The sequence below is a fragment of the Leopardus geoffroyi genome, chromosome B4, assembly GCF_018350155.1.
Source record: "Leopardus geoffroyi isolate Oge1 chromosome B4, O.geoffroyi_Oge1_pat1.0, whole genome shotgun sequence".
NCBI classification, from domain to species: domain Eukaryota; kingdom Metazoa; phylum Chordata; class Mammalia; order Carnivora; family Felidae; genus Leopardus; species Leopardus geoffroyi.
In genome coordinates, this window is record NC_059341.1 from 42,545,163 (window position 1) to 42,566,586 (window position 21,424).

Sequence of the window (21,424 nt, forward strand, 5' to 3'; positions counted from 1 at the left end):
TGTATTACAGAATTATGCAGGGCTTCAAAAAATTATTAGAGTTTTACTTTTTCTTTATTTTTTTATTTTATTATTTAAAAAAAAAAATTTTTTTTTTTCAACGTTTATTTATTTTTGGGACAGAGAGAGACAGAGCATGAACGGGGGAGGGGCAGAGAGAGAGGGAGACACAGAATCGGAAACAGGCTCCAGGCTCTGAGCCATCAGCCCAGAGCCCGACGCGGGGCTCGAACTCCCGGACCGCAAGATCGTGACCTGGCTGAAGTCGGACGCTTAACCGACTGCGCCACCCAGGCGCCCCGAGTTTTACTTTTTCTTTATAACAAGCTCCCATAGTATATTTAAAAATATAACTCAGGGGGCTCCTGGGCGGCTCAGTCGGTTGGGCGGCTGACTTCGGCTCAGGTCATGATCTCGCAGCTCTTGAGTTCAAGCCCCGTGTCGGCTCTGTTGTGACAGCTCGGAGCCTGGACCCTGCTTCAGATTCTGTGTCTCCCTCTCTCTGCCCCTCCCCTGCTCGGGCTCTGTCTCTCTCTCAAAAATAAATAAACATTAAAAAAAATTTTTTTAACTGTTTAAAAAAATATGACTCAGCATCTAGCAGTGACAGAAACCAGTAAGTATAGGATCGACAGATGAATGATCTGTATTTAATAACGTGTTCTTTTTACAATGATTTACTCAGAGACCTAATTCCCCTAAGGTCCTTATTCCTCTGCTATTCACATCCCATTTCTCACCCATCACTTCATTGAATAAACGGGCAACCGTGGTGGTAACATTTTGGCTCCGGTTTCCATCCCCAACTTTTGCAACTTGCACTTCACTGGAATAAGGAGTATTAGAAGCTGGGGAAACCTCTGGCAACAGTCTAGCGCTCAGTACATTACTGTACACTCCAGCCATCCTTCCGTCCTTCTCGCCTGCCCCGTCTTCAGTGGTTGTATAAAACTCAATGTGTCTGCTCCCCTTTTTGGGTCGTGTGAAGTGACCATGCAGCTAAGAAGGACAGGGAGACAGGACTTGAAGATTAGCCACCAACCCATCTTTCATTAGCTGCTTTCTCTAATCCAGATCTTAGTTTTCCTCTCCCTAATAATTTGGAGGTCGCTATGTTCAAAATGGCCACTAGGCTCTGGAAAACAGTGTGGAGGTTCCTCAGAAAATTAAAACTAGACCTACCCTATGACCCAGCAGTAGCACTGCTAGGAATTTACCCAAGGGATACAGGAATACTGATGCATAGGGGCACTTGTACCCCAGCGTTTATAGCAGCACTCTCAACAATAGCCAAATTGTGGAAAGAGCCTAAATGTCCATCAACTGATGAATGGATAAAGAAATTGTGGTTTATATACACAATGGAGTACTACGTGGCAACGGGAAAGAATGAAATATGGCCCTTTGTAGCAACGTGGATGGAACTGGAGAGTGTGATGCTAAGTGAAATAAGCCATACAGAGAAAGACAGATACCATATGTGTTCACTCTTATGTGGATCCTGAGAAACTTAACAGAAACCCATGGGGGAGGGGAAGGGAAAAAAAAAAAAAAAAGAGGTTAGAGTGGGAGAGAGCCAAAGCATAAGAGACTCTTAAAAACTGAGAACAGGGGCGCCTGGGTGGCGCAGTCGGTTAAGCGTCCGACTTCAGCCAGGTCACGATCTCGCGGTCCGTGAGTTCGAGCCCCGCGTCGGGCTCTGGGCTGATGGCTCAGAGCCTGGAGCCTGTTTCCGATTCTGTGTCTCCCTCTCTCTCTGCCCCTCCCCCGTTCATGCTCTGTCTCTCTCTGTCCCAAAAATAAATAAAGGTTGAAAAAAAAAATTAAAAAAAAAAAAAAAAAAAAAAAACTGAGAACAAACTGAGGGTTGATGGGGGGTGGGAGGGAGGGTGGGTGGGTGATGGGTATTGAGGAGGGCACCTTTTGGGATGAGCACTGGGTGTTGTATGGAAACCAATTTGACAATAAATTTCATATATTAAAAAGAAAGAAAGAAAAAAAGAAATATTAAATGTAAAAAAAAAAAAAAAAAAAAGCAAAAAACAAAAAACCAAAATGGCCACTAGGGATTTAGGCATTATGGTATACACTGTGTTTCTAGATAAATAAAAAGAACCAGGTGAACCTATCAGCCCCCCCCCCCCCCTGTGAAGCAAGGGAACCAGTTTGAGAAGGCACTTTCAACACTGGTAAGGTTCCTCCCGTGCCCTGTTGGAAAGCATGAGAGAAAGGTGGAGAATGAATCCCTATTTCCTTTTGCATCTCCATCTTGGTAGGCCCACTTTGTTTGCATTCCCTAACAAGAAATCCCCAGGGGGTTTTTGCTACTCAAGCTGTCTGTATCCCCCCCGCCCCCCCCCCAGGGTGTATTCTATTCTCCCCTTACTCTAATCCAGCTGTACTGCCCTTCCAGCTGCACTCCTTCCCCTGACCTGGATTTACGTAACCCTGGATTCTCCCGATTTAGGAACTATTTCACTTGATTCCTCCATTGTCTAACTCTGGAGCTGGCAAATTTGACCTAAAGGGTCAGATCCTAAATATTTTAGGCTTGCTGGGGCCCCCGTGGTCCGTGTCATAACTATTCACCTCTGACACTGTAGGGCAAAAGCAGCCACTGACAATATGTAAATGAATGAGTGTGGCTGTGAACCCGCAAAACTTTACTTATGGATGGTGGAATTTGAATTTCATATAATATTTTACAGTGATGTCTATGGCCAACTTGGGGCTCGGACTCATGACCCCGAGATCAAGAGTCACACGCTCCACCAACTGAGCCAGCCAAATGCCCCTGAATTTCATGTGATTTTTACAAGTCACAAAACATTATTCTTTTTAATTTTTTCCAACCATGGAAAAATGTCAAAAGTATTCTTGCTTTATAGGTGGTACAAGGACCGGCTCCCCAAATCCATTACTCCTGAAGGAGATGCTGCCTTTTTGCCCTTTGGTATTTTTTGTTGTCAGAGCCAGCGCTGATGAGGAACAGGAACTTTCTGTCCCTCACGTCGCCTCCTTTCCTGCTCTCATCTCCCCTCCATCTATGAGGATCTTCTTGCGATAGCCTGAGAATAAAGACCCTTACTGCACCACTAAGGGGGGATGGCTCCCTTTTCCCACAACTCTTGAATAACCACATATCGTCAGCCTCCAGATTTATTGCACCCCAGCCATGCTTCCTGTTTATGACCAGCGGCTTAAGAAGGGATCAAGAACAAGCTCTATTTCTAGGAGGAAAGAGATGGGGGTGGGGATGGGGAAACACTGGCTATCCCAGATACTTTGCTGTAAACCTACATGGACTGTATCTTTCTAGTAAGATACAGCAATATAGTGTAGAAGTACAGTCAGACAATTAGCTTTGCCCCGAACTGTGGTCCTTAAGCAAATTACTTCTAGATTTCTCACGGGAAATCAGGATGGTAATACTAAATTTAAACTACTGTTGTGAATTGTAAACGAAGTAACATGGTAAGAACCTGGCACTCAATAAACACAGCTTCAATTACTACAGAGAAGAAAATTTGTGAGCTTCTCACATGTAATTAGAGAATCTTTGGAAAGTGTTTAGGTTCTTTTTTTTTTTTTAATATGCATACCTGTATTTTTTTTTAATGTTTATTTATCCTTGAGAGAGAGAGAGAGAGAGGGAGAGAGAGTGCAAGCAAGGGAGGGGCAGAAAGAGAGGGAGACCCAGAATCGGAAGCAGGCTCCAGGCTCTGAACTGTCAGCACAGAGCCCGACGCTGGGCTCGAACTCATGAGCTGCGAGATCATGACCTGAGCCGAAGTCGGATGCTTAACTGACTGAGTCACCCAAGGCGCCCTGGAACTGTATAGGTTCTTAAAAGTAATGAAGATCTAGACTTTCGTTTGTGATTTGCAGTAATTTCTTTATCTCTGAGCATATATATGTTCGACTCTTAAGTAGATATGTCTGTTTCTTTTTTCTTTTCTTTGTGGATGCTTACATGACAGTATATACTGGGCACTGTTGTGTGTGACTGATTTAATCTAATCCTCATAACCAATCTTGAGAAGTAGACTATTATTGCCTTCATTTTACATATGAGGAAATAGAAGCACAGCGAAGCTAACTGACTTTCCCAAGATCACACCATGTAAGTAGCAGAGCTAGAGTTCAAACCCAAGATGTCTGGCCCCAGAATCCATGGTCTTAGCTACTGTTGTTTTAAAATAATTTTTTTAGGGGCATCTGGCTGGCTCAGTCGGTTGGGCGTCCGACTTCAGCTCAGGTCATGATCTCACGGTTCGTGGGTTCCAGCCCCACATAGGGCTCTGTGCTGACAGTGTGGAGCTTGCTTGGGGTTCTCTCTGGTTCTCTCTGGCCCTCCCCACTCACGCTCTCTCTGTCTCTCAAAAAATAAGCATTAAAAGCCTAAAGAAAGAAAAGAAAGAAATTTTTAAAGCAGAAATAAAAAGTAAAAATGTACTAAATCATATTAAAGCTAATTTGTCAACCAAATAAAAAAAAAAAGTAAAAATGTGTGCATAACCCCAATACACATTTAAGCTCCATGCAAGCAGAGAATGGAGTTCTCCTACCACCTTGACCACAATACCCTTAGTATCTAAAACTGGGCCTGGCAACCTACAGATCCGTATGAACGAATAGATGAATTAGCCCTGACCTATATCCCATCATGGATTTTCCAGGCCATTTGTCTTTCTTCCTTATTCTTAGTATAGTATTAATTAGTTAACTAATTGATACCTCTTCCCTCTCATAGTATTAAGAGGGAGAAAGCCAAAGAATATCAATAAAAGGCCCCGAACCCTTAAAGGACCACTGAACAAGGGCATGAATTTAATGGACTACCTTTTTCCTTTAATTTTGCAAAAACGTGTGTAAACTTGTTTATTTCCAATTATCTGAAAATACCCATTTATATGTAACCGGAATTAAACTGGATTTAAAAAGCCCACCTGGAACCTAATATTTGAAGAATTGAGATTGTGATTTTAATCAGAGTAACTCTCCCACATTTGAACATTCATACGGTTACAGGATCGTAGGGACAGGCTATCAAAGTCACATTTTTTTTCCACACATTTTTTAAATAGGTACATAATCATGCAGTAAGTTCACATCCAACAATTCAAGAAGAACTCGGGTTTTACACACCCAGGAGATTGTACAGATTCGTGTCAAATAGGGAAGAACCAGAAAGGATGAAAAACAGCCAAAAAAGGGAGATAAAGATATTGCCTGCATCCCTGGTAGCATCAGCACGAAAATACATTCCGTGGGAGGAGGGGAGAAGCAGAAGAGTAAAAAAAAAAGACAGGAACCTTTGGTCACCCTTGAGTGATGGAACTGGTCGCTTAGGAGATTTGGCAGACGGTCTACAAAGCACGTCTGCACCAGCTTACGTAGCCTCAAAACGCAAGCAGGCGGGCGGGGCTAACCTACAGGGTAGCACAGCCGAGAAGAGATTCTTGGGTTTCTGGGCCCGCCTCATCCAAATATTCCAGTGACTTCTGCTTCAATTCGGGGCTGAAAACAAGAAGGCCGGTGGCCTCAGCTATTTGAAAAGAAGATGTGTAAATTAGGGAAGCTGATTTTTTCACTGCCTAGAAAGATTGCATGGCACATGTAAATGAAGCACGTATGGGAGACATAAAATTATTATAAGTACAGTGGCTAGAACACTGCCTGGCACATCATAAACACTGGATGAAATTTGTTGAGTGCATGTAGTGTGGACAGTTCTGATAAGGAGAATCCACGGTTCTCAGTTTAGCTCAAGCCCCCAATGCCTCACACATCTCTTCCGTGATGAGTTGCTGAAGGGCAAAGCTAGAATACGTGGCTGTTTGGAGGAGTGAAGGTGGAGGTTTTTTAGTCTCTTCCCACTATGTCTGTCCTGTTAGGAGGGTTGGTCATACTTCTCGCTCAAGTACCCTAATAATAAATGGCGCTGTGACTGATTTTTTTTTTTTAATTTTTTTTCAACGTTTATTTATTTTGGGGACAGAGAGAGACAGAGCATGAACGGGGGAGGGGCAGAGAGAGAGGGAGACACAGAATCGGAAACAGGCTCCAGGCTCTGAGCCATCAGCCCAGAGCCCGATGCGGGGCTCGAACTCACGGACCACGAGATCGTGACCTGGCTGAAGTCGGAAGCTTAACCGACTGCGCCACCCAGGCGCCCCTGTGACTGCTTTCTCTTAACCTCCCCCCTGCTAGGAGGGAATTAGAGCCTCTGGCTTGAAAAAGAGCTTGTTCTTTGTGATCCCACCTGGAGCTCAGACCATCTCGGAGTGGGAGGGGAACTAACTTGAAAGCAGACAATGCCTGCGGTTTCCACACTGCAATTCCACCGATGACCCAGAAACCCCCAGATTCCTCCCCTCCCCCTTCCTACCATAGCCAATGCTTGGCAGCTCCTTCGGCTGTTTTCTGGGTCTTGTACTCCCTTTTTGAGACTGTCATAAGAGCTTATGGTCAGAAAAGTACACTGAAATGCAACTTTTGCATTGACTTTCAGGGGGATTGTGTCCATCTCAGAACCCCATATTAATAAATGCCACCCCAGAGCTTCAAACAGCCTTTTTCCTCCTAGAGAACTTGATGGATTTTTTTTTTTTTTTTTCCTGAGGACCTGGCCTGTGCTGGGCAGGAGGGTCACCAAAGTTGGGGAAGTAAGTGTCTTGCTGAAAGAAGGCAGACCTTAATTATGAAACACTGCATCGAACTGTGGTGGCATTGCTCCTTACGCCATCCACAGATTGGCCCTTGGTTATGGTTTTTTGAAAGGGTGGATATGAGTCAGTGTGAACACTTCACTTATCAGTGTTTAGTAGCTGTCTTCCTGTAAATGAGCCAGGCAGGGGTATCCTGGTGATAGTGTCAGACTAATAGCCACAAAGAGAACAAAAGACATTTATGGTTTTAGAGCATTGCCGGAGTAAACTTAAGGAACTTAAACAAAGCTCTTTGCTTCTTTTTTTTTTTTTTTTAATTTTTTTTTTAACGTTTATTTATTTTTGAGACAGAGAGAGACAGAGCATGAACGGGGAAGGGGCAGAGAGAGAGGGAGACACAGAATCGGAAGCAGGCTCCAGGCTCTGAGCCATCGGCCCAGAGCCCGACGCGGGGCTCGAACTCACGGACCGCGAGATCGTGACCTGAGCTGAAGTCGGACGCTTAACCGACTGAGCCACCCAGGCGCCCCCAAAGCTCTTTGCTTCTTGCAAGCAGAAGTCTATGTTTTCTATTAGCGATTGTACAGAAGTTGACATTTAAAATACTTGCTTATGATCCAGCAGTCACACTCCTTGGTATTCACCCAAATGAATTGAAAATCTACACCCACTTGCTAGAGAACTGAGGGTTGCTGGAGGGGAGGTTGAGGGGGGATGGGCTAAGTGGGGATGGGCATGAAGGAGGGCCCTTGTTGTGATGAGCCCTGGGTGTTGTATGTAAGTGATGAATCACTAAATTCTGCAACGGAAACCAGTATTATACTCTATGTTAACTAACTAGAATTTAAATTCAAATTTGGAAATAAAGTCTACATCCACACACAAACTTGTGCATGAATGTTTATAGCAGCTTTGTTTATAATTGGCCAAAACTTGGAAGCAACCAAGATACCCTTCAGTAGGTAAACAGATAACAAGCTGTGGTGCATCCAATGGAATATTATACAGGGCTAAAAAAAGATATGACCTATAGAAGAAGAGATAAAGAAATGAGCTATCATTGGGTGACTGGGTGGCTCAGTCGGTTAAGCATCTGACTTCGGCTCAGGTTGTGATCTCATGGTTCGTGGGTTCAAGCCTTGCATCGGGCTCTGTGCTGACAGCTCAGAGCCTGGAGCCTGCTTCCGATTCTGTGTCTCCCTCTCTCTCTGCCCCTGCCCCACTCACACTCTGTTTCTCTCTGTCTCAAAAATAAATGTACATTAAAAAAGTTACGGAAAAAAAAAAGCTAGAAATGATTATGGTTAGTGAGGAAGGCATGTCAAAAACCAAGCGAGTGTGAAAGCCGGGTCTCTTGTACCCGTTAGTCAAGTTACGAGTGCAAAGGAAAACTTATGAAGGAAATGAAAGCACTATGCCAGTGAACACAGAAATGATGAGAAAATGAAACAGCCTAATTACTTATATGGGAAACATTTCAGTGGTCTGGATAGATGATCAAAGCAGCCACAACATTCCTTGAGCCAAAGTCTAACCCCGAGCAAGGCTCTAAGTCTTTTCAATTCTATGAAGCTGAGGGGCACCTGGGTGGCTCAGTTGGTTAAGCCTCCGACTCTTGGTTTTGCCTCAGGTCACGATCTCACAGTTTGTGGGTTTGAGCCCCGCGTCAGGCTGTGCCGGCCTGCTTGGGATTCTCCCTCTCTCCCTCTGTCTGCCCCTCTCCCACTCTCTCTTCCCCTTTCCCTCAAAATAAATAAATAAACTTTATTTTAAAAATAAAATAAAAATCCGATGAAGGCTGAGAGAGGCAAGGAAGCTGCAGAAGAAAAGTCTGAAGCTAACAGAGGTTGGTTCAGGGGGTTTGAGGGAAGAAGTCATCTCTATAACATAAAAGTGCACGGTGAAGCAGCAAGTGCTAACGTAGAAGCTGCAGCAACTTGTCCAGAAGATCTAGCTCGGATAATTAATGAAGGCGGCCACGCTAAACAGCCAACCGATCTTCAGTGTAGACAGACGGCCTTCTACGGAGAGAAGATACCACCTAGGACTTTCATAGCTACAGAGGAGAAGTCGGTGCCTGGCCTCGAAGTTTCAGGGGACAGGCTGACTCTCTTGCAAGGGGTAATGCGGCTGGTGACTAAGCTGAAGCCAGTGCTTGTGCACATTCTGGAAGTCCCAGGGCCTCAAGAATTCTGCTAACTCGACTCTGCCTGTGCTCTGTAACTGGAAGAGCAAAGCCTGGACGACAGCACATCTGTTTACAACATGGTTTACTGAATATTTTACCCACCGCTGAGACCTACTGCTCAGACGAAAAGTCTTCTTTCCAAACACGACTGCTCATTGACAACGCACCCGGTCACCCAGGAGCTCCGATGGAGATGTCCGACGAGATTCCTGCTGTTTTCACGCCTGCTAGCACAACAGCCATTCTGCAGGGTGCGGATCGAAGAATAAGTCTACTTCAAGCCTTATTTAAGAAATACATTTTGTGGGGCACCTGGGTGGCTCAGTCGGTTAAGCATCCGACTTCGGCTCAGGTCATGATCTCATGGTTTTTGGGTTCGAGCCCCGCGTCGGGCTCTGTGCTGGCAGCTCAGAGCCTGGAGCCTGCTTCAGATTCTATGTCCCCCTCTCTCTCCGCCCCACCTCTGCCTGTGCTCTGTCTCTCTCTGTCTTTCAAAAATGAATAAACATTAAAAAAAGTAAAAGAAAAAAAGAAAAAAGAAATACATTTTGTGAGGCTTTAGCTAGCAGAGACAGTGATTCCTCTGATGGATCTTGGCAAAGTAAATTGAAAACCTTCTGGAAGGGATTTACCATTTTATTTTTTTTTTTTTTAATTTTTTTTCAACGTTTATTTATTTTTGGGACAGAGAGAGACAGAGCATGAACGGGGGAGGGGCAGAGAGAGAGGGAGACACAGAATCGGAAACAGGCTCCAGGCTCTGAGCCATCAGCCCAGAGCCCGACGCGGGGCTCGAACTCACGGACCGCGAGATCGTGACCTGGCTGAAGTCGGACGCTTAACCGACTGCGCCACCCAGGCGCCCCGGGATTTACCATTTTAGATGCCATTAAGAACATCTGTGATTCATGGGAAAGGGTTGAAGTATCAACGTGAACAGGAGTTTGGAAGATGGTGATTCCAAATCTCTTTGATGACTTTGAGAAGTTCAAGCCCTCGGTGGAGAAGGACCTGCAGATGTGGTAGAAACAGCAAGAGAACTACATCGGAAGTGGAGCCTGAAGCTGCGACCGAGTTGCTGGAATCTCAAGATAAACCTTGAACAGATGAGGAGTCGCCTCTCGAGGATGAGCAAAGAAAGTGGTTTCTCGAGATGGCATCTACTCCTGTTGAAGACGCTGTGAAGCCTGTCGAAATGACCGCAACCGATTTCAAACATTAAACATATCTTAGCTGATAGAGCAGCAGCAGGGTGTGAGAGGACTGGTTCCAATTTTGAAAGAAGTTGTACTGTGGGTGAAATGTTATCAAACGGCATCACATGCCACAGAGCAATCATTTGTGAAAGGAGTCAATCAATGGGGCCAACTTCACTGTTTTCTTATTTTAAGAAATTGCCATGGGGCATGGGGGGCGCCTGGGTGGCTCAGTTGGTTAAGCAACCGACTTCGGCTCAGGTGATGATCTCGCAGTTTATGAGTTCAAGCCCCGTGTGGGGCTCTGTGCTGACAGCTCAGAGCCCGGAGCCTGCTTCGGATTCTGTGTTTCCCCCTCTCTCTACCCCTCCCCTGCTCACTCTCTGTGTCTCTCTGTCTCTCAATAATAGACAAACGTTAAAAAAAAAAAAAATTTAAGAAATTGCCACGGGTGCCCGGCTGGCACGGTTGCTAGAGCATGAAACTCTTGATCTGGGGTTTTTAAGCTCAAGGCCCACATTGGGCCTACAACTTACTTAAGAGAAGAAGAAGAAGAAGAAGAAGAAGAAGAAGAAGAAGAAGAAGAAGAAGGAAAAGAAGAAGTTGCCACTATCACTCCATTCCTTAGCAACAACCACCCTGATCAGTCATCAGTCATCAACATCAAGGCAACACTCTCCATCAACAGAAAGATTACCACTTGCTGAAAGCTCACATGATGGTCAGCATTTTTAAGCAATAAAATAATTTTTTAATGCTTTTATTATGTGCTCTGTCAGCACAGAGCCCGACGCGGGGCCTGAACTCATGAACCGCAAGACCATGACATGAGCCAAAGTCAATTGCTCAACTGACTGAGCCACCCAGGTGCCCAAGCAATAAAATACTTTAAATTAATGTATGTACATTGTTTTTTTTTTAATCAGACACAGAGTTCTTGCACATCTGATAGACTGTAGTATAGTGTACATATAACTTTTTGTGCCCTGGGAAACCAAAAAAAAAAAAAAAAATCATTTGACTTGATTTATTATGATATTTGCTTTATTGCAGTGGTCTGGAACCGAACCTGCAACCTCACTGAGAAATACCTATGTATGACATTCTACAAAAGGCACTACTATGGAAGCGGTCAAAACCCTGGTTGCCAGGGGATGGGGTGTTGAGGGGAGGAGGGATGAATAGGCAGAACACAGGTGTTTTAGGGCAGCGAAACTATTCACTATGATACTGTAACAACGGATACATGTCATTACATGTTTGTCCAAGCCCACAAAACGCACAAGACCCAGAGTGAACCCCCGTGTAAAGTGTGGACTTTGGGTGACTCTGATGTGTCAAGGTAGGTTCATCAGTTGTACAAATATACCCCACTAATGTAAGATGTTAATAATAGGAACGTCGGGATGGTATATGGGAACTCTCCGTACCTTCTGCTCTGTTTATCTGCAAAATTAAATTTGCTCTCCCTAAAATAAAGTAATAAGAAGAAGAATACTAAAACCCCCGAACACTGGCTTCTATGTTTCTCTTCATCCCCTTCCATGAGACCTTGAAGACAGAAACCAAATCCTTTGCATCTTTAGAATCACAGAGTCTAAGGATGGAAGAGGAGGAGAGTGTCCTATTGTTAGCACAGATCCTAAAGTATTCACATATCTAAAACAAAACTCTTGTTTTTTTTTTTAATTTTGTAAGTTTATTTATTTGGAGAGAGACAGAGACAGTGTCGGTAGGGAGGGGCGGAGAGAGAGAATCCCAAGCAGGCTCTGCACTGTCAGCACAGTGCCCCACACGGGGCTCGAACTCACGAAACCATGAGATCATGACCTGAGCCCAAACCGAGAGTCTGACTCTTAACCGGCCGAGTCACCTGGGTGCCCCCACAACAAAATTCTTGATTTGACCCCTCAAACCTGCTCCTCTCTCTGCTTTCCTAATTGAAGTAAATAGCAACCCAAGGCCTGCAGCTGCTCAGACCAAAACCCTGAGGATCATTTTCTACTCCTTCTTTTCTTCGCTCGCACCCACCATCTAGACTCTCGGTTAACCTTATCGGTTCTATATTGAAAATATCTTTTCGAATCCAACCACTTAACTGCTTCCACTACTGCTACTCTCATTCAGGTCCTGCCAAGTTCAAGTTGCCATCATTTCTTACCTGGACCAGCAGCTTCCTAATTGGTCTCTGTGTTTCCACACTTGCTCTCCTCCAGCATCTTCTCCATTGGACAGCAAAGACCTTTTGGAAAACATAAATCAACTAATGTCACTGGTTTGCCTTAAAACCTAAAATGGCCCGGTAGCTTCCTGGCTTTCTGTCACCTCTAAAATAGAATCCAGAATCCTTGCCACGGCTTACAATGGCCTAGATGATCAGAATCCTGCTTAACCCTCCAACATCATTTCTCCTCCCTCTTTGCTCCTGGTTCACAACACTCCAGAGCAGGCTTTTGGCCCCATGCCAAGCACACATCTTCCCCTCCTCTTGGCGTCTTTGTACTTCAATTGCCTTCTGTTTGAAATGCTGTTCTCGAAAATGCTCCCTAGACTTGCTCCCTCCTGACACCCAGATTTCTATTCAGATGCCATCTCTGCTAAGATCAATCCTAACTCCCCCATTGTATATACCCCCCAATTCTTTATTATCTTACCTTGCTCCACTGTTCTTCAAATGCTCCCTTATCATTCCCTGACATTATATATTTACTTGTTTGCTTGTTATCTGCCGCATTAGCCTGCTGCTATAACAAAATACCACAGACTGGGTTGTATTAAATAACAGAAACTTGCTTTCTTACAGTTCTGGGGGCTGCAATTCCAAGGGCAGGGTGCCGGCAGGGTTGATTTTTCATAAGACCTCTTTCCTTGCGGTAAGCTGCCGTCTCATGGCGTTCTCACATAGCCTTTTCTCGGTGCGTACATCCCCAGCGTCTCTTTCACTTTCTACAAGGACACCAGTCATTTGGGATTAGGGCCCCATTCTTATGACTTCATTTAAACTTTATGACCTCGTTTAAACTTAATAACTTCTGGGGCGCCTGCAGTTTGTGAGTTCGAGCCCCACATTGGGCTCTGTGTGGACAGCTCAAAGCTTGGAGCCTGCTTAGGATTCTGCACCTCCCTCTCTCTCTGCTCCTCCTCCTCTCTCTCTCTCTCTCCAAATTAAACATTAAAGAAAAATTTTTTTAACTTAATAACTTCAGGGCTTCTGCATGGCTCAGCCAGTTATGCGTCGACTCTTGATCTCCACTCAGGTCATGATCTCATAGTTTGGGAGATCGAGCCCCGCATCGGGCTCTGCACTGACAGTGCTGAGCCTGCTTGGGATCCTCTCTAACCCTTTCTGCCCCTCCCCCACTCTCCCTCTCTCTCTCCCTCTCTCTCTCAAAATAAATAAACATTAAAAGTAATCAATAACCTCTTTAAAGGTCCTGTCTCCAGCTATACTTACACTCTAAGGTATTATAGGTTAGGGCTTCAACATACACATTTTAGGAAGGCACAGTTCAATCCATAACACCCACCCTCTGCCCCACCCCCAGATTTATGTCCTTCTCACATGCAAAATACATTCATTTCCATCCCAGGAGCCTCAAAAGTCTTTCTTATCCCATTCTAGCATCTGGTCTACATCCAGAGTCTCACCTGAGTATCATCTGGATCAGATATGGGTGAGACTGGAGGTATGATTCATCCTAAGGGAACATTTCTCTCCAGCTATGAACCTGTGAAAGCAAACAAGTTACGTGCCTCCAAAATACAGTAGTGGGACAGGCGTAAGACGGACACTCTGTTTCCAAAAGGGAGAAACTGGAAAGAAAAAAGGGCTGACGAGTTACCAAACAAATCTAAAATCTAGCAAGGTAAACTCCATTAGTTCTTTCTTTCTTTCTTTCTTTCTTTCTTTCTTTCTTTCTTTCTTTCTTCCTTCCTTCCTTCCTTCCTTCCTTCCTTCCTTCCTTCCTTCCTTTCCTTTCCTTCCTTCCTTCCTTCCTTCCTTCCTTCCTTCCTTCCTTCCTTCCTTCCTTCCTTCCTTTCCTTCCTTTCTTTCTTTCTTTCTTTCTTTCTTTCTTTCTTTCTTTCTTTCTTTCTTTCTTATTGCAGTTAAAAGCACATAACATAAAATTTACCATCTTAGAGCACCTGGATGGCTCAGTTGGTTAAGCGTCTGACTTTGGCTCAGGTCATGATCTCACAGTTTGTGAGTTCGAGGCCGCATCGGGCTCTCTGAAGCCTGCTTCAGATCCTCTTTTCCCTTCTCTCTGCCCCTCTCCTGCTCACGCTTGCACATGCACATGTGCTCTCTCTCTCAAAAATAAACATTAAAAAAGTTTTTTACCATCTTAACCATCCATAAGTGTACAGTTCAGACGTGTTAAGTGTATTCACATTGTTATGGAACAGATATCCAGAACTTTTCATCTTGCAAACACTTTATACTCATTAAAGGACAACTGCCCTTTTCTCTTTCCCTCCAGCTGCAGGTAACCATTCTACTGTCTGTTTCCATGAGTGTGACTACTTTATTTATTTGTTTATTATTTTAGAGAGAGAGAGAGAGAGAGCGCGCGTGTGCGATTGGGGGAGAGGGGCAGAGACACAGAGCAAGAGAGAATCTCAGTCGGGCTCAATGCTCAGCCTCTAGTACCTTACAATGTAACTGTAGTTGGAGACAGGGCCTTTAAAGAGATTGTTAAGGTTTTTATTTTTTTTTAATGTTTATTTATTTTGAGAGAGAGAGTCGGGGGAGGGGCAGAGAGAGAGGGAGAGAGAGAATCCCAGGCAAGCTCAGCACGGTCAGCGCAGAGCCCAACACGGGACCCAATCCCACAACCTTGGGATCATGACCTGAGCCGAAATCAAGAGTCAGAAGGACACTCAACCAACTGAGGCACCCAGGCGCCCCTGACTGTGCTTACTTTAGATACCTCCTATAAGTAGAATCCTACAGTGTTTATCTTTTTATGACTGGTTTATTTCACTTAGCATTATGGCCTCAAGGTCAGTTCATGTTGTAAGATGTGACAGGATTTCCTTCCTTTTTGAGGATGAATAATATTCCCTTGGATATATATATATTCCTTGGATATTTACCTGTTCATCTCTTGATGGACACTTGGATTGCTCCCACCTTTGGCGATAGTGAATAGTCCTGGGTGTGCTACATGAATGTGCAGATATTTCTGTTTAAGACTTTGCTTTCCATTCTTTTGGATATATACCTAGAAGGGAGCTTGCTGGATCATAGGGTAGTTCTATTTTTAATTTTTTTTTTTCAACGTTTATTTATTTTTGGGACAGAGAGAGACAGAGCATGAACGGGGGGGAGGGGCAGAGAGAGAGGGAGACACAGAATTGGAAACAGGCTCCAGGCTCTGAGCCATCAGCCCAGAGCCTGACGCGGGGCTCGAACTCACAGACCGCGAGATCGTGACCTGGCTGAAGTCGGACGCTTAACCGACTGCGCCACCCAGGCGCCCCTCTATTTTTAATTTTTTTGAGGAACCACTATGCTGTTCTCCATGACAATGGTACTACTCTACACTTCAACCGACAGTGCCCAAGAGTATCAATTTCTTCATACCCTCACCAACACTTGTTATTTTCTGTCGTTGTTGTTTTTGATAATGGCCATTGTAATGGGCACGAAGAGATTTCTCATTGTTGTCTTGATTTGCATTTCTCTGATGATTATCGATGTTGAGCATCTTGTCACGTGCCTGTTGGTCACCGGTATATCATGTTTGGAAAAATGTCTATTCAAATCCTTTGCCCATTTTTGATCAGGTTATTTGAATTATTTTGTTGTTAAGCTGTTCATATATTCTGAATATTAACCCCTTATCTGATATATGATTTGCAAAATTTTCTTTGGTTCCATAGGTTGCCTTTTCACCTTGTTCATTGTATCCTTTGATGAACAAAGGTTTTTAAGGTTGATGGAGACACATTTGTCTTTTTTTTTTTTTTTTTTTTTTTTTTTTTTTTTTTTTTTTTTTGCTTTTGTTGCCTGTGCTTTGGGTGTCCTAGCCAAGAAATCTGTTTCATTAGACTTAAGTCTCAAGATAACCCTCCTTGGCTCAGTACTCTGCCCTCGGGGCCCCCTGAGGTGACAGCCTTTCCTTGAGGGCCCTTGTGCTCTGGCCTGTGGTAGGAGAGGCAACCCTGCTGATCTCTGAATCAATTTCAGTGTCATTCTTACCTCTTATTGAAAGACAGCACATGATGATAGTTCTGTTGTTCCCGTCCTGTAGAATCCTAGCAGGCTTCACCTTCCTTCATTTTATCTTCTCTCTGTGCCCATAGTCCAAGCTGGCCGTGTGTCTACTGACATAACACCATTTCCATTCCTAGATTCTGCTAAGGTGGCAGATTAAAGCCATGCATTGTGCTCATGATCTCTCTATCAAGTGAACTTTCAGCCATACCCTTGGTGTCCTCTCCAGAGCAGGCATTCTTGTTCTGTAATATGGATAGGCTAAGAATTTTCCAAATCTTCATCTTCTGGTTCCTTTTTGCTTGACGGTTCCTCTTTCAATGTATCTCTCTCTTCTCCTGTGTTACTATCGGCAGCAACGAGAAACCAAGTCATACTTTTTACACGGTACTTAGAAATCTCCTCAACTACATATCCTATTTCATTACAAACAAGTTCTCCTTTCCACAAAACACTAGAACACAATTCCTCCAAGTTCTTTGCCACTTCACAACAAGGACCGACTTTCTTCCAGTTTCCGATAACATGTTCCTCATTTTCGTCTGACACCTCACCAGAATCACCTTTCCCATTCGTATTCCTAGCAATAATTTCTTCAAGACAATCTCGGCTTTTACTAGTATGTACCTCCAAATGCTTCCAGCCTCTACCCATTACTCAGCTCCAAAGCCACTTCTAGGTTTTTAGGTATCTGCTATAGCAGCATTCGATTTCTTGGTAACAAAATTTGTCAGGGCCCTGCAGAGAAACAGAACCAATAGGATGTGTATATATAGAAAAAGATTTTTGTTTTAAGGAATTTACTTATGGAGGCTGGCAAGTCCAAGCAGGGTGGGCTGGCAGGTTGGAGACTCTCTAAAGGCCATCGCCTGCAGAATTCTTTCTTGCTTGGAGGCGGAGCAGGGGATATTAGTCTTTGTTCTCTTCAAGCCTTCAACTGATTGGATGAAGTCCACCAACATTATGGAGGGCAATCTGCTTCATTCAAAGTCCCCCAATTTAAATGTAAATCTCACTTGAAAACTCCCCCAGAGAAACATCTAGAATAACATTTGACCAAATTTCTAGGCACTGTGGCCCAGGCAAGTTGACATATAAAATTAACCATCACAGGGGTACCTGGGTGGTTCAGTCAGTAGAGCATGCAACTCTTTTTTTTTTTTTTTTTTTTTTTTGCAGAAGGGGCAGAGAGAGAGGGAAGAGAGGGAAAGAGAGATTTCCGAGCACTGACAGTGCAGAGCCCCACGTGGGGCTTGAACTCATGAACTGTGAGATCATGAACTAAGCCAAGATCAAGAGCTGGATGCTTGGGGCGCCTGGGTGGCGCAGTCGGTTAAGCGTTCGACTTCAGCCAGGTCACGATCTCGCGGTCCGTGAGTTCGAGCCCCGCGTCAGGCTCTGGGCTGATGGCTCAGAGCCTGGAGCCTGTTTCCGATTCTGTGTCTCCCTCTCTCTCTGCCCCTCCCCCGTTCATGCTCTGTCTCTCTCTGTCCCAAAAATAAATAAACGTTGAGAAAAAAAAAAAATTAAAAAAAAAAAAAAAAAGAGCTGGATGCTTAACCAACTGAGCCACCCAGGCGCCTTGAGCATGCAGCTCTTGATCTCAGGGTTGTAAGTTCGAGCCCCATGTTGGGTGTAGAGATTAGTGAAAAATAAAATCTTAAAGGGGCACACCATCAGGGTGGAGCCCGCTTGGGATTCTCTCTCTCTCCCTCTCTCTCTCTGCTTCTCCCCAACCGATGCGTGTACATGTGCATGCTCTGTCTGTCTCAAAAATAAATACACTAAAATAAATATATAAATAAAATCGTTTTAAAAAATTAACCATCACATACGCCTTCCATATTGAAATTTAAGGTTAGGGTATGGACTTTGAGGGTAGGGACTTGTCTTAGTGGCATTTGTATTACCTGCACCTAGAACTCTGCCTAGCGTGTAGTAGGCAATGAACAGTTGAGGGAAACTGCATAAATGATTGAATGAATGAATGAATGTATATATTTGCCAGAGCTTTAGAGTTTGAGGGTTTTTTTCTTTTCTTTTCTTTTCTTTTCTCTTTCTTTTCTTTCTTTCTTTCTTTCTTTCTTTCTCTCTCTCTCTCTCTCTCCCTCCCCCCTCCCTTCCTCTTTCTTTTTCTTTCTTTCTTTCTTTCTTTCTTTCTTTCTTTCTTTCTTTCTTTCTTTCCTTTCACATTATCTCATTTCTCTCAATAATCCCATGAGCTGAGTATTATGGCCTTCAACTAAAATACTGACGTGGAGACAGAGAAGTTATGTGACCTGTTCAAATGTCTAAACTCTAGTTCATGTTTCAGAGCTGGGACTCAGATTCTGCTCTTTTGAGCCCCAATCCTCTGCTTGGTCAATTATAGTAAGCTGTGATTATTCGGTCTCTCCTACCTATTCTTCCTAGTGTTGATAATAAGGACAGTGGTAACATAATAATGCCAAGTCTCTGCTAGGTGTTAAAAAGGGTGTTTCAGGGGCGCCTGGGTGGCTCAGTCGGTTGAGCGTCTGACTTCGGCTCAAGTCATGATCTCACAGCTCGTGAGTTCGAGCCCCGCGTCGGGCTCTGTGCTGACAGCCCAGAGCCCGGAGCCTGCTTCGGATTCTGTGTCTCCCTCTCTCTCTGCCCCTAACCCATTTGCATTCTCTCTCTGTCTCTCTCAAAAATAAACATTATTTTTTTTAAATAACAAATAAATAAATAAAAAGGGTGTTTAATGAGTGAGGAGGATATTTATGCCCCACTCAAGGCAGCTGTAATCAGTGAAGGGAGGTGTCAGAGAAGGAACTTCTGCTTTAGTGGTAAGTGATCATTTCAGGGAAGCACTGAGATGCTCTGCAAGGAGAGAGTGTCACTTGCTCCCTAACCCCGAAAGACCAGTTAAGAAAACACTAGAGAGTGTCTATAAATCTAAACCCCGATATTTTTTTTGCATGCTGCTTATCTTTCAGAATTAGGTTGGCATATGGGAGGGGTTAGTATGGGGCCGCTTGTGGGCAGCTATTGTATAAGGCAGTGGTATTTTTTAGTTTGAATTGTGACATAGACACTTCCTTTCCTTCCTGAACCAGTAACCTGGTTCTTCCTTTTTCTTCGGATCTTCCTTTGTCTACTATGATGACCTAGATATTATCTGTCTAGATATTGTGTCAAGAATATTCTGACAATATTATTTGTTATGTTTATTTCTTTATTTTGAGAGAGAGAGAATGTGTATGATCAGGGGACAGAGAGACAGAGAATCCCAAGCAGACTCCATCACTGTGAGTGCAGAGCCTGACACAGGGCTCGATCTCACAAACCATGAGATCATGACCTGAGCTGAAATCAAGAGTTGGACACTTACCCGGCTGAGCCACCTAGGTGCCCCCTGACAATATTATTATTGATTATTAACAATAAGTGTAATATACATGATGTTATGGCATGGTAAAATCACTTTAATCTCTGCTAAGTATTAAAAAAAAATACTTGATCAAAAAAAATAACTACTTGGTATTGACAAGCAGACTTAAAAGCATGAAATGAAGTTTTTAAGAACATGAGCACCAAATAAGGGTATATATTCAAAGAAACTTAGGGGTATGGTGTTCACTGTTCTTTTCATGAGACATTCTTACCAAATGATTGTTCAATTGAAATTAATCATTTGATTTCATTAAAGAGGCCACAAGGAACAAGCCTAGTTGACTGATTAGGCAGGGCTTAAAGGGCAAGTTGTGCTAGTGAAATTGCAAAGAAACAGATTACCAGTGGTTTACCAATGGAATGAAGAGTTCATGTCCAGTCAATACATTCACTCCCACAGAGCACAGTCTCCAAAACGAAACTACTTAATCCCCCCGAGTACTTATCTAGTGTCTCCTCTAAATAATGTATCGTACCAAGTGTGGAGAGGGTGATGGAAATGATGTTGGAGGAAGAGACACGGAAATGAAATGGACACAGCCACTGTTTTAAAATTGGAGTAGATTTCTTTCACTTAGTAACATGCATTTAAGAGACTTCCATGTCTTTTCATAGCTCAAGAGCTCATTTCTTTTTAGTACTGAATAATATTCCATTGTTTGCATGTACCACAGTTTGTTTATACATTCACCTATTCAAGGATATCTTGGTTACTTCCAAGTTTGGGCAATTATGAATAAACCTTCTGTAAACATGCGTATGCATGTTTTTGTGTGGACATAAATGTTCAACTCCTCTGAGTAAATACCAAGGAGCAGGATCGCCGGATTGTATGGTAGATGTATGTTTAGTTTTGTAAGAAAGCACCCGTCTTCCCAAGTGGCTGTACCATTTTGCAATCGCAGCAGCAATGTATGAGATTTCTGATTGCACCACATTCTCGTCAGCATTTGGTATTGTCAGTGTTCCAGATTTTGGCCCTTTTAATAGGTGGTACTGGTATCTCATTGTTGCTTTATTTTGCATTTCTCTTATGACATATAACGTGCAGCATCTTTTCATATGCTTATTTGCCCATCTGTATATCTTCTTTCTGCTGAGGTCTTTGGCCTATTTTTTAATCAGGTCGTTTGTTGTTGTTGTTGTTGAATTTTAACTGTTCTTTGCATATTTTGGATATTGGTCCTTTATCAGATGTGTCTTTTGCAAATATTTTCTTCCAGTGTGTGGTTTGTCTTCTTATTCTCTTGAAAGTGTCTGCGGCCCCTGGGTGACTCAGTCAGTTAAGCGCCCAGCTCTTGGTTTTGGCTCTGATCGTGATCTCATGGTTGGTTCATGAGTTTGAGCCCCATGTAAGGCTCTGCGCCTGACAGCATGGAGCCTGCTTGTGATTCTCTGTCTCCCTCTCTCTCTGCCCTTGGCCTACTCACACTCACTCTCTCAAAAATAAATAAATAACCACTTTGAAAAAGTGTCTTTTGCAGAGCAGAAGTTTCCATTTTAACACAGTCCAACTTACCAAATATTGTTTCCATGAATTGTGCCTTTGGTGTTGTGTCTAAAAAGTCATTGCCATAGCCAAGGTCATCTAGGTTTTTTTCTCCATGTTATCTTCTGGGAGTTTATTAACTTTGTGTTTTACATTTAGATTTGTGACCCATTTTGAGTTAATTTTGCGAAAAGTGTAAGATCTGTCTGTTACTAGATTGTTGTGGGGTTCTTTTTGCCTGGCGAT

The 21,424-nt window shown here is 43.5% G+C and overlaps 1 protein-coding gene and 1 long non-coding RNA gene across 7 annotated transcripts in view; one reads left to right on the top strand and one right to left on the bottom strand.

Moving 5' to 3' along the window:
• SLC2A3 (solute carrier family 2 member 3) overlaps nt 1–21,424 on the top strand; it is a 91,383-nt gene that overhangs the window by 43,901 nt on the left and 26,058 nt on the right. The gene's annotated exons all lie outside the window — the stretch shown is intronic.
• On the bottom strand, nt 481–12,909 carry LOC123591702. Of its 2 annotated transcripts, none has more exons than XR_006709466.1 (3): nt 12,710–12,909; nt 12,217–12,297; nt 481–528 (listed from the first exon to the last, which is right to left on the bottom strand). It is a non-coding gene; the product is annotated as an uncharacterized LOC123591702 (long non-coding RNA). The 2 variants fall into 2 exon arrangements; XR_006709465.1 differs by having other exon boundaries at nt 493–524.